The sequence below is a fragment of the Carcharhinus amblyrhynchos genome, chromosome 10, assembly GCF_965287045.1.
Source record: "Carcharhinus amblyrhynchos chromosome 10, sCarAmb.v2.hapA, whole genome shotgun sequence".
NCBI classification, from domain to species: Eukaryota; Metazoa; Chordata; class Chondrichthyes; order Carcharhiniformes; family Carcharhinidae; genus Carcharhinus; species Carcharhinus amblyrhynchos.
In genome coordinates this window covers 108,673,819-108,687,916 of record NC_137333.1, presented here as the reverse complement: position 1 = coordinate 108,687,916, position 14,098 = coordinate 108,673,819, and positions in this window count along the sequence as shown.

The following is a 14,098-nucleotide window of genomic DNA, read 5'->3' as shown; positions in this document are numbered from 1 at the left end:
CACAGCCACCCCGGTAACTTAAAGGGACAGAGACACCTTTCAATAAAACACCTTCATGACACTCCCAAACAGGAAGAGGAGGTTTCACACTTCCATCAAACTCCTCTGGTTTGATTTAATTTGATTTATTATTGTTATTAGTATAGAGTGAGAAGTATTGTTTCTTACACGCTATACAAAGATCAAAGAAAATTCCAGCACAGGAACAGGCCCTTCGGCCCCTCCAAGCCTGCACCGACCATGCTGCCCCCCCAACTGAACTAAAACCCCCTACCCTTCCCAGGACCATATCCCTCTATTCCCATCCTATTCATGGATTTGTCCAGACGCCCCTTAAAACTCACTATCGTATCTGCTTCCACTCCCTCCCCCGGCAGTGAGTTCCAGGCACCCACCACCCTCAGTGTAAAAAATCTGCCTCGTACATCTCCTTTAAACCTTGCCCCTCGCACCTTAAACCTGTGTCCCCGAGTAATTGACTCTTCCACCCTGGGAAAAAGCTTCTGACTATCCACTCTGTCCATGCCTCTCATAATCTTGTAGATTTCTACAGTGGACCACCTCACACTTGCCAACATTAAATGGAATTTAATGTTGGCAAGTGTGAGGTGGTCCACTTTGGTAGGAAGAATGGTAGGAAGGACTATTACTTACGTGGCGAAAAACTGCAGCAGGCGACGGTGCAGAGGGACCTCGGGGTCCTTGTGCATGAGTCGCAAAAACCCAGCCTGCAGGTGCAGCAGGTGGTCAGGAAGGCGAATGGGATGCTGGCCTTCATAGCGAGGGGGATTGAATATAAAAGTAGGGAGGTCTTGCTGCAGCTGTATAGGGCATTGGTGAGGCCGCAGCTGGAGTACTGTGTGCAGTTTTGGGCGCCGTACTTACGCAAGGATATTTTGGCCTTGGAGGGAGTGCAGAGGAGGTTCACTAGGCTGATACCGGAGTTGAGGGGGTTGAGCTATGAGGAGAGGCTGAATAAACTGGGCTTGTACTCGTTAGAGTTTAGAAGAATGAGGGGAGATCTCATTGAGACGTATAAGATGATGAATGGGATGGATAGGATAGAGGTGGAGAGACTCTTCCCGCTCAAAAAAGACAGTAGGATTAGGGGGCACAGCCTCAAGATAAAGGGGGGGCGGTTTAGAACGGAGTTGAGGAGGAACTTCTTCACTCAAAGGGTGGTGAATCTCTGGAATTCTCTGCCCGTTGAAGTGGTGGAGGCTGCCTCGCTAAATATTTTTAAGACGCGGGTTGATGGGTTTTTGATAAGAGAGGGGATTAAGGGTTATGGGGAGAGGGCGGGAATGTGGAACTGAGCCACGACAGATCAGCCATGATCTTATTGAATGGCGGGGCAGGCTCGAAGGGCTAGATGGCCTCCTCCTGCTCCTATTTCTTATGTTCTTATGTTCTTATGTCTCCCCTCAACCTCTGTCGCTCCAGTGAGAACAAACCAAGTTTCTCCAACCTCTCCTCATAGCTAATGCCCTCCATACCAGACAACATCCTGGTAAATCTTTTCTGTGCCCTCTCCAAAGCCTCCACATCCTTCTAGTACTGTGATAGCCAGAATTGAACACAATATTCCACGTGCGGCCTCACTAAGGTTCTATAAAGCGTCAACATGACTTGCCAATTTTTAATCTCAGCGCCCCAGCTGATGAAGGCAAGCATGCCGTATACCTTCCTGACTACCTTCTCCACCCACATTGCCACTTTCAGTGACCTGTGTACCTGTACACCCAGATCCCTTTGCCTATCAATACTCTCAAGGGTTCTGCCATTTACTGTATATTTCCTATCTGTATTAGACCTTCCAACATGCATTAGCTCACATTTGTGAGTAATAACAAAACATACTGTTCATAGAGAAGGAAAGTAGAGAGTGCAGAATGTAGTGTTACAGTCATAGCGAGGGTGTAGAGAAAGATCAACTTAATGCAAAGTAGGTCCATTCAAAAGTCTGACAGCAGCAGGGCAGAAGCTGTTCCTGAGTTGGTCGGTTGAGTTCCCCCCCTGGGTACAGAGACTGACCCCCTCCCCCCCCGGGATACAGAGACTGACCCCCTTCCCCCCCCCAGGATACAGAGACTGACCCCCTCCCCCCCCCCGGGATACAGAGACTGACCCCCTCCCCCCCCCGCCGGATACAGAGACTGACCCCCTCCCCCCCCCCGGGATACAGAGACTGACCCCCTCCCCCACCCCGGGATACAGAGACTGACCCCCTCCCCCACCCCCCCCGGATACAGAGACTGACCCCCTCCCCCCACCCCGGATACAGAGAGTGACCCTCTCACTCCCATCCCCCTCCCTACTCGCCCCCTGACCCCTCTGCCTTCCCTGGAGTGGTTTTATTTTGTGTGTGTAATCTAGTTCCACACTCACCCCAGCTCCCACATTAACTGTAGGAGTGAGCACATCCTGAGTGAATGGGGCAGCACGGTGCCACAGTGGTCAACACGGCTGCCTCGCAGCGCCACGGAGCTCAGCTCGATTCCAGGCTTCGGTCACTGTCTGTGTGGGGTTTGCACATTCTCCCCGTGTCTGCGTGGGTTTCCTCCGGCTGCTCCGATTTCTTCCCACAGTCCAAAAAATGTGCTGGTTAGAGCGCATTGTCCATTAGGCACTAACTGGGCAAATATGTGGGATTTCTGGGATAGAGCCTGGAAGGGACTGTGGTCAGTGCACCTTCGATGGACTAAATGGCCTCCTTCTGCACTGTAGGGATTCTGTGACTCTATCAGACAGTGTGAGTGAGACACGGTGTGAGTGAGACACAGTGTGAGTGAGACACGGTGTGAGTGAGACACAGTGTGAGTGAGACACGGTGTGAGTGAGACACAGTGTGAGTGGGACACGGTGTGAGTGAGACACGGTGTGAGTGAGACACGGTGTGAGTGAGACACAGTGTGAGTGGGACACGGTGTGAGTGAGACACGGTGTGAGTGAGACACAGTGTGAGTGGGACACAGTCTGAGTGAGACACGGTGTGAGTGAGACACAGTCTGAGTGAGACACGGTGTGAGTGAGACACAGTGTGAGTGAGACACGGTGTGAGTGAGACACGGTGTGAGTGAGACACAGTCTGAGTGATACACAGTGTGAGTGAGACACGGCCTCACTCAGGGGAAAGAGATGCTCTTTTGCTTTCTAACTTCTTCACCCTCAGAGAGTGGGCTTGTGCTGCTGAAGGAGCAGAGGCTGGTGATCTGGTGATCTGGTGATCTGGTGATTTCAGATCCTCATCTCCAGCCCTGGATCCTGAGCTGCAGTGTGTCTCGGGGAGAGTCAGTGTGAAGCAGAGAGGTTTCTGCAATTATTCAGAGGGTGGGGCACTAACCTGCCTAGGCCTGTCAGCATTCCCGGTCAGCAATAACATCACGGTTCAATCCTTGTGGCTGTTATGAAACATTCAGAAATACAGGAGACCAATCAGGCACTCTAGACCATTCTGTGCTTGATGTTGGTGTGGACTCGATAGGCCAAAGGGCCATCTTTCAATAGTTTAATTGAAAGGGGTAAATTATGACAGCACAGCTCTAAGTCATGGTCTGCTCTTCCTGCTCCATGTGGGAGGCTAGGAATGTTTCCAGTGCCTGGGGCCAGCATGTGTGCAGGAACTACCTCCAACTGTAGCTCCTGGAAGCCCGTGTTTCAGAGCTGGGGCAACAGTGGGGACATTGTGGGGAATTTGAGACAATAAGAAGTCTCACAACACCAGGTTAAAGTCCAGCCAGTTTATTTGATAGTAAACCCACAAGCTTTTGGAAACGGTGTTCCTTCATCAGGTGTGTGGAAGGTTCTGATCAGAGAAAGGCATATAAAGACACACAAAGTTTAGAGAATAGTATTCTGTAAACAGTATGTGACTTTATATGCCCTTCTCTGATCAATTAAACTCCATCTGCCATTCGTCAGCCCACTGGCCCAATTGATCAAGATCCCATTGCAATCCGAGATACATTTCTTCACTGTCCACTATGCCACCATCTTGGTGTCATCTGTAAACTTACTAACCATGCCTCCTAAATTGTCATCCAAATCATTAATATAAATGATAAATAACAGTGGACCCAGCACTGATCCCTGAGGCACACCGCTGGTCACAGGCCTCCAGTTTGAAAAACAACTCTCTACAACCCCTGTCTTCTGTCAAGAAGCCAGTTTTGTATCCAATGATAAAAGCTCCCTAAGGGGTCATTTGAATCATACCTGAAGTGAAACCTATCATGCACATCCTAGACAAATTCAAAACTTACAATCCATAGAACATAGAACATTACAGCGCAGTACAGGCCCTTCGGCCCTCGATGTTGCACCGACCAGTGGAACCAATCTAATGACCCTCTAACCTAAACTATTCCAATGTTATCCATATGCCTATCCACTGACCATTTGAACGCCCTTAAAGTTGGCGAGTTCACAACTGCTGCAGGCAGGGCATTCCACGCCCTTACTACCCTCTGAGTAAAGAACCTACCTCTGACATCCGCCCTATAATTACCACCCCTTAATTTAAAGCTATGTCCCCTCGTGTTAGCCATCACTATCCGAGGTAAAAGGTCTCACTGTCCACCCTATCCAATCCTCTGATCATCTTGTGTGCCTCAATTAGGTCACCTCGTAAACTTCTTCTCTCCGATGAAAATAACCTCAAGTCCCTCAGCCTTTCCTCATAAGACCTTCCCACCATACCAGGCAACATCCTGGTAAACCTCTTCTGCACCCTTTCCAATGTCTCCACATCTTTCTTATAATGCGGCGACCAGAACTGTACGCAACACTCCAAGTGCGGCCGCACCAGAGTTTTGTACAGTTGCAACGTGACCTCACGGCTCCGAAATTCAATCCCTCTACCAATAAAAGCTAACACACCATACGCCTTCTTAACAACCTTATCAACCTGGGTGTCACCCATGTTTCTTATAGTGAGATACAATAATCAAATAGCTGTAAGGCATTAACAAACCAATCCTTCTCCCAGAATTAAACCTTTCCTTCAAGGATCCTGGGAGGGAGAAGAAAGCAGTAATGACAATGTTGAAGTGTTGGAGAAATTCGAGGGAATAAAAATCTAAAAATCTCCGTGATCTGATGGTTGGGACACCCAAAATATTCTAAACAAAATAATTGTACAGATAACAGGTGTGCCAGCAGCGAGTTTACAAAATTCTTCAATTTAGGAAGGGTCCCACTAGATTGGAAAGTGGTAAATACTCCATCACTTTTTATGTAAAGAGGGAGAGAGAAAGCCCTGAATTTCTGGTCAGTTAGCCGGATGTGAGTTGTTGGCAAAATGCTGGAATCTGTTTTAAAATGTTCCCAGTGCGTCTAGAAAAGGATAGTTATAATTAGAACAAGTCAATATGGTGTCAATGGGTGCTATTCGGATTGGCGGTTGGTGACTAGTGGGGTGCCCCAGGGGTCGGTGCTGGGGCCTCAGCTATTTACCATTTATATAGATGATCTGGAGGAGGGAACCGAGTGCAGGGTGTCGAAATTTGCTGATGACACCAAGATTGGGGGAAAGGCAAATTGTGCGGAGGGTGTGGAGAGTCTGCAGAAGGATCTAGATAGGCTGGGCGAATGGGCCAGGAAATGGCAAATGGAATTTAATGTTGGCAAGTGTGAGGTGGTCCACTTTGGTAGGAAGAATGGTAGGAAGGACTATTACTTACGTGGCGAAAAACTGCAGCAGGCGACGGTGCAGAGGGACCTCGGGGTCCTTGTGCATGAGTCGCAAAAACCCAGCTTGCAGGTGCAGCAGGTGGTCAGGAAGGCGAATGGGATGCTGGCCTTCATAGCGAGGGGGATTGAATATAAAAGTAGGAAGGTCTTGCTGCAGCTGTATAGGGCATTGGTGAGGCCGCAGCTGGAGTACTGTGTGCAGTTTTGGGCGCCGCACCTGCGCAAGGATATTTTGGCCCTGGAGGGAGTGCAGAGGAGGTTTACTAGGCTGATACCGGAGTTGAGGGGATTGAGCTATGAGGAGAGGCTGAATAAACTAGGCTTGTACTCGTTAGAGTTTAGAAGAATGAGGGGAGATCTCATTGAGACGTATAAGATGATGAATGGGATGGATAGGATAGAGGTGGAGAGACTCTTCCCGCTCAAAAAAGACAGTAGGACTAGGGGGCACAGCCTCAAGATAAAGGGGAGGCGGTTTAGAACGGAGTTGAGGAGGAACTTCTTCACTCAAAGGGTGGTGAATCTCTGGAATTCTCTGCCCGTTGAAGTGGTGGAGGCTGCCTCGCTAAATATTTTTAAGACGCGGGTTGATGGGTTTTTGATAAGAGAGGGGATTAAGGGTTATGGGGAGAGGGCGGGAATGTGGAACTGAGCCACGACAGATCAGCCATGATCTTATTGAATGGCGGGGCAGGCTCGAAGGGCTAGATGGCCTACTCCTGCTCCTATTTCTTATGTTCTTATGTTATATTTACTGAAGGATAATGCGTTTTGGAAAATTTGAGTTTTCTGAGAATGTAACTAATCAAGTACATAAAGGTGAACCAGTCGATGCACTGGATTTCCAAAAGGCATTTGATAAAGTGCCACACTGAAGGTTAATAGGCAGGTTAAGGGAGTTGATGGCAGTATGGATAGAAAATTGGTTAACAGATAGAAAACAGAGAATGGCCATAAATGGGGCTTTTATACATTGGCAGGCAGTGAATAGTGGAGTTCCGCAAGGACCAGTGCTGGGGCCTCAGCTGTTTACTATCTGTATTAATCACTTATGAAGAGACAGAGTGTAATGTATCAAAGTACGTTTGCTGATGTTACCAAACTAAATGGAAAGGTAAGCTGCAGGGAGGACACAGAGAGGCTGCAAAAAGATATCGACAGATTGAGCGAGTGAACAATAAGATGGCAGAAATGAGTCTGATATAGAGAAGCGTGAGGTTATTTACTTTGGTGGAAAGAATAGAAGAAGTGAATTTTTTTTTTAAAAAGCTGAGAAGCTTGTGAGTGTTGATGCTCAAACAGATTTGTGTGCTTGTCGGGGAATCTAAAACACGGGGGCACGGTCTCAGATCGAGGGGCTGATCATTTAGGACTGAACATAGAAACATAGAACAGTACAGCACAGTACAGGCCCTTCAGCCCTCGATGTTGTGCTGAGCTATGTCCAAAACCAAGATCAAGCTACCCCACTCCCTATCATTCTGGTGTGCTCCATGTGCCTATCCAATAACCGCTTGAAAGTTCCTAAAGTGTCCGACTCCACTATCACAGCAGGCAGTGCATTCCACACCCCAACCACTCTCTGAGTAAAGAATCCACCTCGGACATCCCTCCGATATCTCCCACCATGAACCTTATAGTTATGTCCCCTAGTAACAGCTACATCCACCCGAGAAAATAGTCTCTGGACGTCCACTCTATCAATCCCTCTCGTCATCTTATAAACTTCTATTAAGTCGCCTCTCATCCTCCTCTGCTCTAAAGAGAAAAGCCCCAGCTCCCTCAACCTTTCCTCATAAGACCTACCCTCCAAACCAGGCAGCATCCTGGTAAATCTCCTCTGCACTCTCTCCAATGCTTCCACATCCTTCTTATAGTGAGGTGACCAGAACTGAACACAGTATTCCAGATGTGGTCTCACCAACGTCCGGTATAATTGCAGCTTAACCCCACGGCTCTTAAACTCAAACCCCCTGTTAATAAACACTAATACACTGTAAGCCTTCTTCACAGTTCTATCCACTTGAGTGGCAACCTTCAGAGATCTGTGGATATGAACCCCAAGATCTCTCTGTTCCTCCACATTCCTCAGAACCCCACTGTTGATCCTGTAATCCACATTCAAGTTTGTCCTACCAAAATGAATCACCTCGCACTTATCAGGGTTAAACTCCATCTGCCACTTTTCAGCCCAGCTCTGCATCCTATCAATGTCTCTTTGCAGCCTGCAAGAGCCCTCCACCTCATCCACTACTCCACCAATCTTGGTGTCATCAGTAAATTTACTCACCCATCCTTCAGCCCTGTCTTCCAAGTCATTGATAAAAATCACAAATCGCAGAGGACCCAGCACTGATCCCTGTGGTACACCGCTGGTAACTGGCCTCCAGTCTGAAAATTTTCCCTCCACCACCACTCTCTGTCTTCTATGAGACAGCCAGTTACTTATCCAATCGGCCAAATTTCCTTCTATTCCATACCTCCTTACCTTCTTCATGAATCTACCATGGGGAACCTTATCAAACGCTTTACTAAAATCCATGTATACGACATCAACTGCTCTACCTTCATCCCCACACTTAGTTACCTTCTCAAAGAATTCAATCAAATTTGTGAGGCAGGACTTACCCCTCACGAATCCGTGCTGACTATCCCGGATTAAACTGCATCTTTCCAAATGGTCATAAATCCTATCTCTCAGGACCTTTTCCATTAACTTACAAACCACAAAAGTAAGACTAACTGGCCTATAATTACCAGGATCATTCCTATTACCTTTCTTGGAGAGGAACAGCATTTTCCACTCTCCAGTCCTCTCGCACAATCCCCGTGGACAGTGAGGACCCAAAGATCAAAGCTAAAGGCTCCGCAGTCTCATCCCTTGCCTCCCAAAATATCCTAGGATGTATCCCATCTGGTCCAGGGGACTTATCGACCTTCAGGTTTTTCAAAATTGCTAATACATCTTCCCTCAGAACATCTACCTCCTCCATCCTATCAGCCTGTATCACACTCTCATCCTCAAAAACATGGCCCCTCTCCTTAGTGAGCACTGAAGAAAAGTATTCATTCAACGCTTCTCCTATCTCTTCTGATTCCGTGCACAAGTTCCCACTACTATCCTTGACTGGCCCAAATCTCATCCTGGTCATTCTTTTATTTCTCACATAAGAGTAAAAAGCCTTGAGGTTTTCCTTTATCCGACCTGCCAAGGTCTTCTCATGCCCCCTCCTAGTCTCTTAAGTCCTTTTTTAACTCATTCCTGGCTACCTTGTAGCCCTCAAGCGACCCAACTGAACCTTGTTTTCTCATCCTTACATACGCTTCCTTTTTCCTCTTAACAAGACATTCAACCTCCTTTGTGAACCATGGTTCCCTCACTCGGCCATTTCCTCCCTGCCTGACAGGGATATGCCTATCAAGGACACGTGGTATTTGTTTCTTGAACAAGCTCCACTTCTCATTTGTGCAAAAACGCTTTAGATGAGGAGAAATTTCTTCACTCAGGATAATGAATTCTCAGAACTCTTTCCATCAGAAGGTTGCGGATGCTTCATCATTGAATATATCAAAGTCTGGGATAGACAGACTTTTGGTCTCTCAGGACTATGGGGGAGTGGGAGGTAAAGTGGATCTGAAACTCGATGGGCTGAGTGGTCTCCTCCTCTCACTATTTCTTGGGTTAATTCAAGTCATTAATATAATGGTAAAAAGTAAGAATCAGCACAAATCCCTGCAGAACATCACTTGTCACGTCATACAAAATGCTGGACAAACCCAGCAGGTCGTGCAGCACCTGGAGAGAGATACAAACAGACCTGATGGGTCTTTGATTTAATTTATTATTGTCAGATGAATTAGCATAGTGAAAAATAGTGTTTATTGCAGACTATACAAAGCATACCATTCATAGAGTACACAGGAGAGAAGGAGAGGGTGCAGAATGTAGTGTTACAGTCATAGCGAGGGTGTAGAGAAAGATCAGCTTAATGCGAGGTAGGTCCATTCAAAAGTCTGACAGCAGCAGGGAAGAAGCTGTTCTTGAGTTGATTGGTACGTGACCTCAGACTTTTGCACTTTTCTCCTGATGGAAGACAGTGGAAGAGAGAATGTCCGGGGTGTGTGGGGTCCTTGAATATACTGGCTGCTTTTGCGAGGCAGTGGGAAGTGGAGGCAGAGTCAATGGATGGGAGGCTGGTTTGTGTGATGGATTGGGCTTTGTTCACAACACGTTGTAGTTTCTTGCAGTCTTCGGGAGAGCAGGTGCCCAAACCAAGCTGTGATACAACCAGAAAGAATGCTTTCAATGGGGCATCTGTAAAAGTTGGTGAGAGTCGTAGCCGACATGCCAAATTTCCTTCGTCTTCTGAGAAAGTAGAGGCATTGGTGGGGCTTTCTTAACTATAGTATCAGCATGGGGGGGACCAGGACAGGTTGTTGGTGATCTGGACACATAAAAATTTGAAGCTCTCGACCCTTTCTACTTCATCCCCATTGATGCAGATATAGGGCGTGTTCTCCTTTACACTTCCTGAAGTCGATGATAAATGCCTTCTTTTTTTTGCTAACATTGAGAGATATTGTCATCAAACCATCTCACCAGATTCTCTATCTCATTCCTATACTCTGTCTCATCATTGTTTGAGATCCAACCCACTACGGCGGTGTCATCAGCAAACTTGAAAATCGAATTGAAGGGGAATGTGGCCACACAGTCATAGGTGTATAAGGAGTATAGTAGGGGGCTGAGAACACAGCCTCGTGGGGCACCGATGCTGAGGATGACTGTGGAGGTGGTGTTGTTGCCCATCCTTACTGATTGTGGTCTGTGAGTTAGGAAGTTCAGGTTCCAGAGGAAGGAGACAAGTCCCACGCCAGAGTTTGGAGATGAGTTTTATGGGAATAACGTTGAAGGCTGAGCTGTAGTCGATAAATAGGAGTCTGACATAGGCTTCTTTGTTATCTCAGTGTTCCAGGGTTGAGTGCAGGGCCAGGGAGATGGCATCAACTGTGGACCTGCAGGCAAACTGGATCCAGGTAGTCCAGGAGGCTGGAATTGATACGTGCCATGACTAACCTTTCGAAGCACTTTATATTGATGGCTGTCAGAGCCATCGGCCGATAGTCATTAAGGCCACCTTGCTTGGTTTCTCTTAGGTAGCAGGGTGACGGTTGTCTTCTTGAAGCAGATAGGGACCTCAGGTTGGTGTAAGAAGAGTTTACAGATGTCTGTGAATCCTCCTGCCAGCCGATCCATGCAGGATCTGAGTACTCGTCCGGGTTGGTCACTTTCCGTGCATTGACTTTCAAGACAGTGATCCGGCACGGACCCCACCCATATCTGGGATAAAGGGGATAGGGCCTGGGTGGGATTGTTGTAGGTGCAGGCGCGATGGACAAAATAACCTCCTTCTGCAGTGTTGGAATTCTATGATATCTGCGACAGTGACCTCAGACACTATTTTAGCCAGGGCTTCCGGGACAGAAACGTTTAAAGTGGCAGCACCTTCCAATTTTCCCATCTCTTCCTAACCATCAACTCCTGGTGCCTCCCTCCCACATCCCACTGCCCTTTTAGTCTGGGCCCACGCTCTGAGCTCCGAGAAAACGCTCTGGAACTCTATCTAAAGCACAATCGTTCAGAATGGCGACAGCCATCTGACTGCATCACCCTGCGAATCCCAATGTCTTCATGATGAGGCAACGGAAGAGAAAGGAAATGAACCCCACACCCCGAGCCCCCACAACCCAGTGAGACTTCCTGCTCCATGGACTAGTGATGTGTAGCTGCGATTCAGTCTGTTCAGTCACGTGAAGGCCCGTGGTCCAGGATAGAGGTCATCTTGGAAATCACGGGCAGGCAATTATATTCTGATGTAACCAAAATTTTAAACTCTACGTTACAATCTCACATTGACATCTCAGTATTTTAAATACCAATGACCCAATCCAGAAATAATCCCTTACCTCCTAACCAACCCATTACCCAGACCTGGGCCAAAACTGGCCCAGATCGATACTGTAAATGGCAGAACCTATGGAGTTTTGATAAGCAGAGGGATCTGGGTGTACAGGTACACAGGTCACAAAGTGGTAATGCAGGTGGAGAAGGTAGTCAAGAAGGCATACGGCATGCTTGCCTTCATCAGCCGGGGTATCGAGTTTAAAAATTGGCAAGTCATGTTGCAGCTTTATAGAACCTTAGTGAGGCCACATTTGGAATATAGTGTTCAATTTTGGTCACCCACACTACCATAAGGATGTGGAGGCTTTGGAGAGGGCACAGAAAAGATTTACCAGGATGTTGCCTGGTATGGAGGGCATTAGATATGAGAGGTTGGAGAAACTTGGTTTGTTCTCACTGGAGTGACGGAGGTTGAGGGGAGACCTGATAGAAGTCTACAAGATTATGAGGGGCACGGACAGAGTGGATAGTCAGAAGCTTTTCCCCAGGGTGGAAGAGTCACTTACTGGGGGGACACAGGTTTAAGGCACAAGGGACAAGGTTTAAAAAAAGATGTACGAGGCAGATTGTTTTTACACAGGGTGTGGTGGGTGCCTGAAACTCGTTGCCGGGGGAGGGAGTGGAAGCGGATACGATAGTGAGTTTTAAGAGACGTCTTGACAAATACATGAATAGGATGGGAATAGAGGGATATGGTCTCCAGAAGAGTAGCGAGTTTTAGTTCAGTCGGGCAGCATGGTCGGTACAGGCTTAGAGGGCCGAAGGGCCTGTTCCTGTGCTGGAATTTTCTGTCTCCGCGCCTCGGCTAGACCCGGCCGAAGCCAAAGTTGTTCCCTTGTTTAAGAAGAAAGTTTGGATAATCCAGGAAATGATAGGCTGGTGAGTCTGACATCAGTGGTAGGGGAAGCTTTTGGAGAAGTTACTGAGGGACAGAATATCTGCACATTTGGAGGAAAATGGACTAGTCAGTTTTGTACGGGAAGGTCATGTCTCACCAACTTGATTGAGTTTTTTTGAAGAGATGACAGATAATTGATGAAAGAAGGGATGTAGTTTATATGGACTTTTGTAAGGTGTTTGACAAGGTCCCACACGGCAGACTGGTACAAAAACTAAAATCCCATGGGATTCGGGGTGGGTTGGCTAGATGGATACAGAACTGGCTTGGTTATAGAAGAGAGAATAGTAGGAGAAGAGTGTTTTTCAGAAAGGAGATCTGTAGTTAATGGTGTTCCGCAGGGATCAGTGCTGGTACCCAATCTGATTTATTATTGTCACATATATCAGTATAGAGTAAAAAGTATTGTTTCTTGCATGTTATACAGACAAAGCATACCATTCATAGAGAAGGAAATGGAGAATGCAGAATGTAGTGTTACAGTCATAGCTAGGATATAGAGAAAGATCAACTTAATGCTAGGTACATCCTTTCAAAAGTCTGACAGCAGCAGGGAAGAAGCTGTTCTAGAGTTGGTTGGTACGTGATCTCAGACTTTTGTACCTTTTTGCCAAGGGAAGGTGGAAGAGAAACAACCTCTGTTGTTTGTAGTACATATAAATGATCTGGAGAAAAATGTAGGGAGTCTGATTAGTAAGTTTGCAGATGACACAAAGATCGGTGGAGTTGCTGATAATGTAGGGATTGTCAGAGGATACAACAGGATAGAGATAGATTGGAGACTTGGACACAAATGGCAGATAGAGTTTAATCCGGACAAATGTGAGATGATGCATTTTGGAGGATCAAATTTAGGTGCGAGTTATACTGTAAATGAACCCTTCAGAACATTAATATACAGAGGGATCTGGGTGTGCAGATCCACAGTTCCCTAAAAGTGGCAACACAGGTGGCCAAGGTGATTAAGGCAGACGGCATGCTTGTCTTCATCAGACGGAGCACTGAGTACCAGAGTTAGGAAATCATGTTCCAACTATATAAAACCTGGGTTAGGCCTCATTTGGAGTATTGTGTGCAGTTCTAGTCACCAAGTTATCAGAAGGATGTGGAAACTTTGGAGCGAGTGCAAAGAAGGTTCACCAGGTTTTGAGGGTGTTGGATACCCTGACAGGTTAAATAAATTAGGGTTGTTTTCGCTGGAAAGACAAGAGGCTGAGGGGAGACCTGATAGAGGTCGATAAAATTTTGAGAGGCACAGATAAGGTGGATAGTCAGAGGCTTTTTCCCCAGGGTGGAAGTGTCAATTACACGGGGGGGGGGGGGGGGGCACAGGTTCAAGGTGAGAGGGGGAAGTGTCTCTCAAACAGAGTGGTGGCTGCCTGGAACGGACTGTTAGAGGTGGCAGTGGTGGAGGCAGGCACATTAGCAATATTTAAGAGGCATCTGGGTGGGTACATGGATAGGGAGGGAATGGAGAGATACGGACTGAGTAAGGGCAGAAGGGTTTTTTAGTTTAGTTAGGGCATTGTGATTGGCACAGTTTT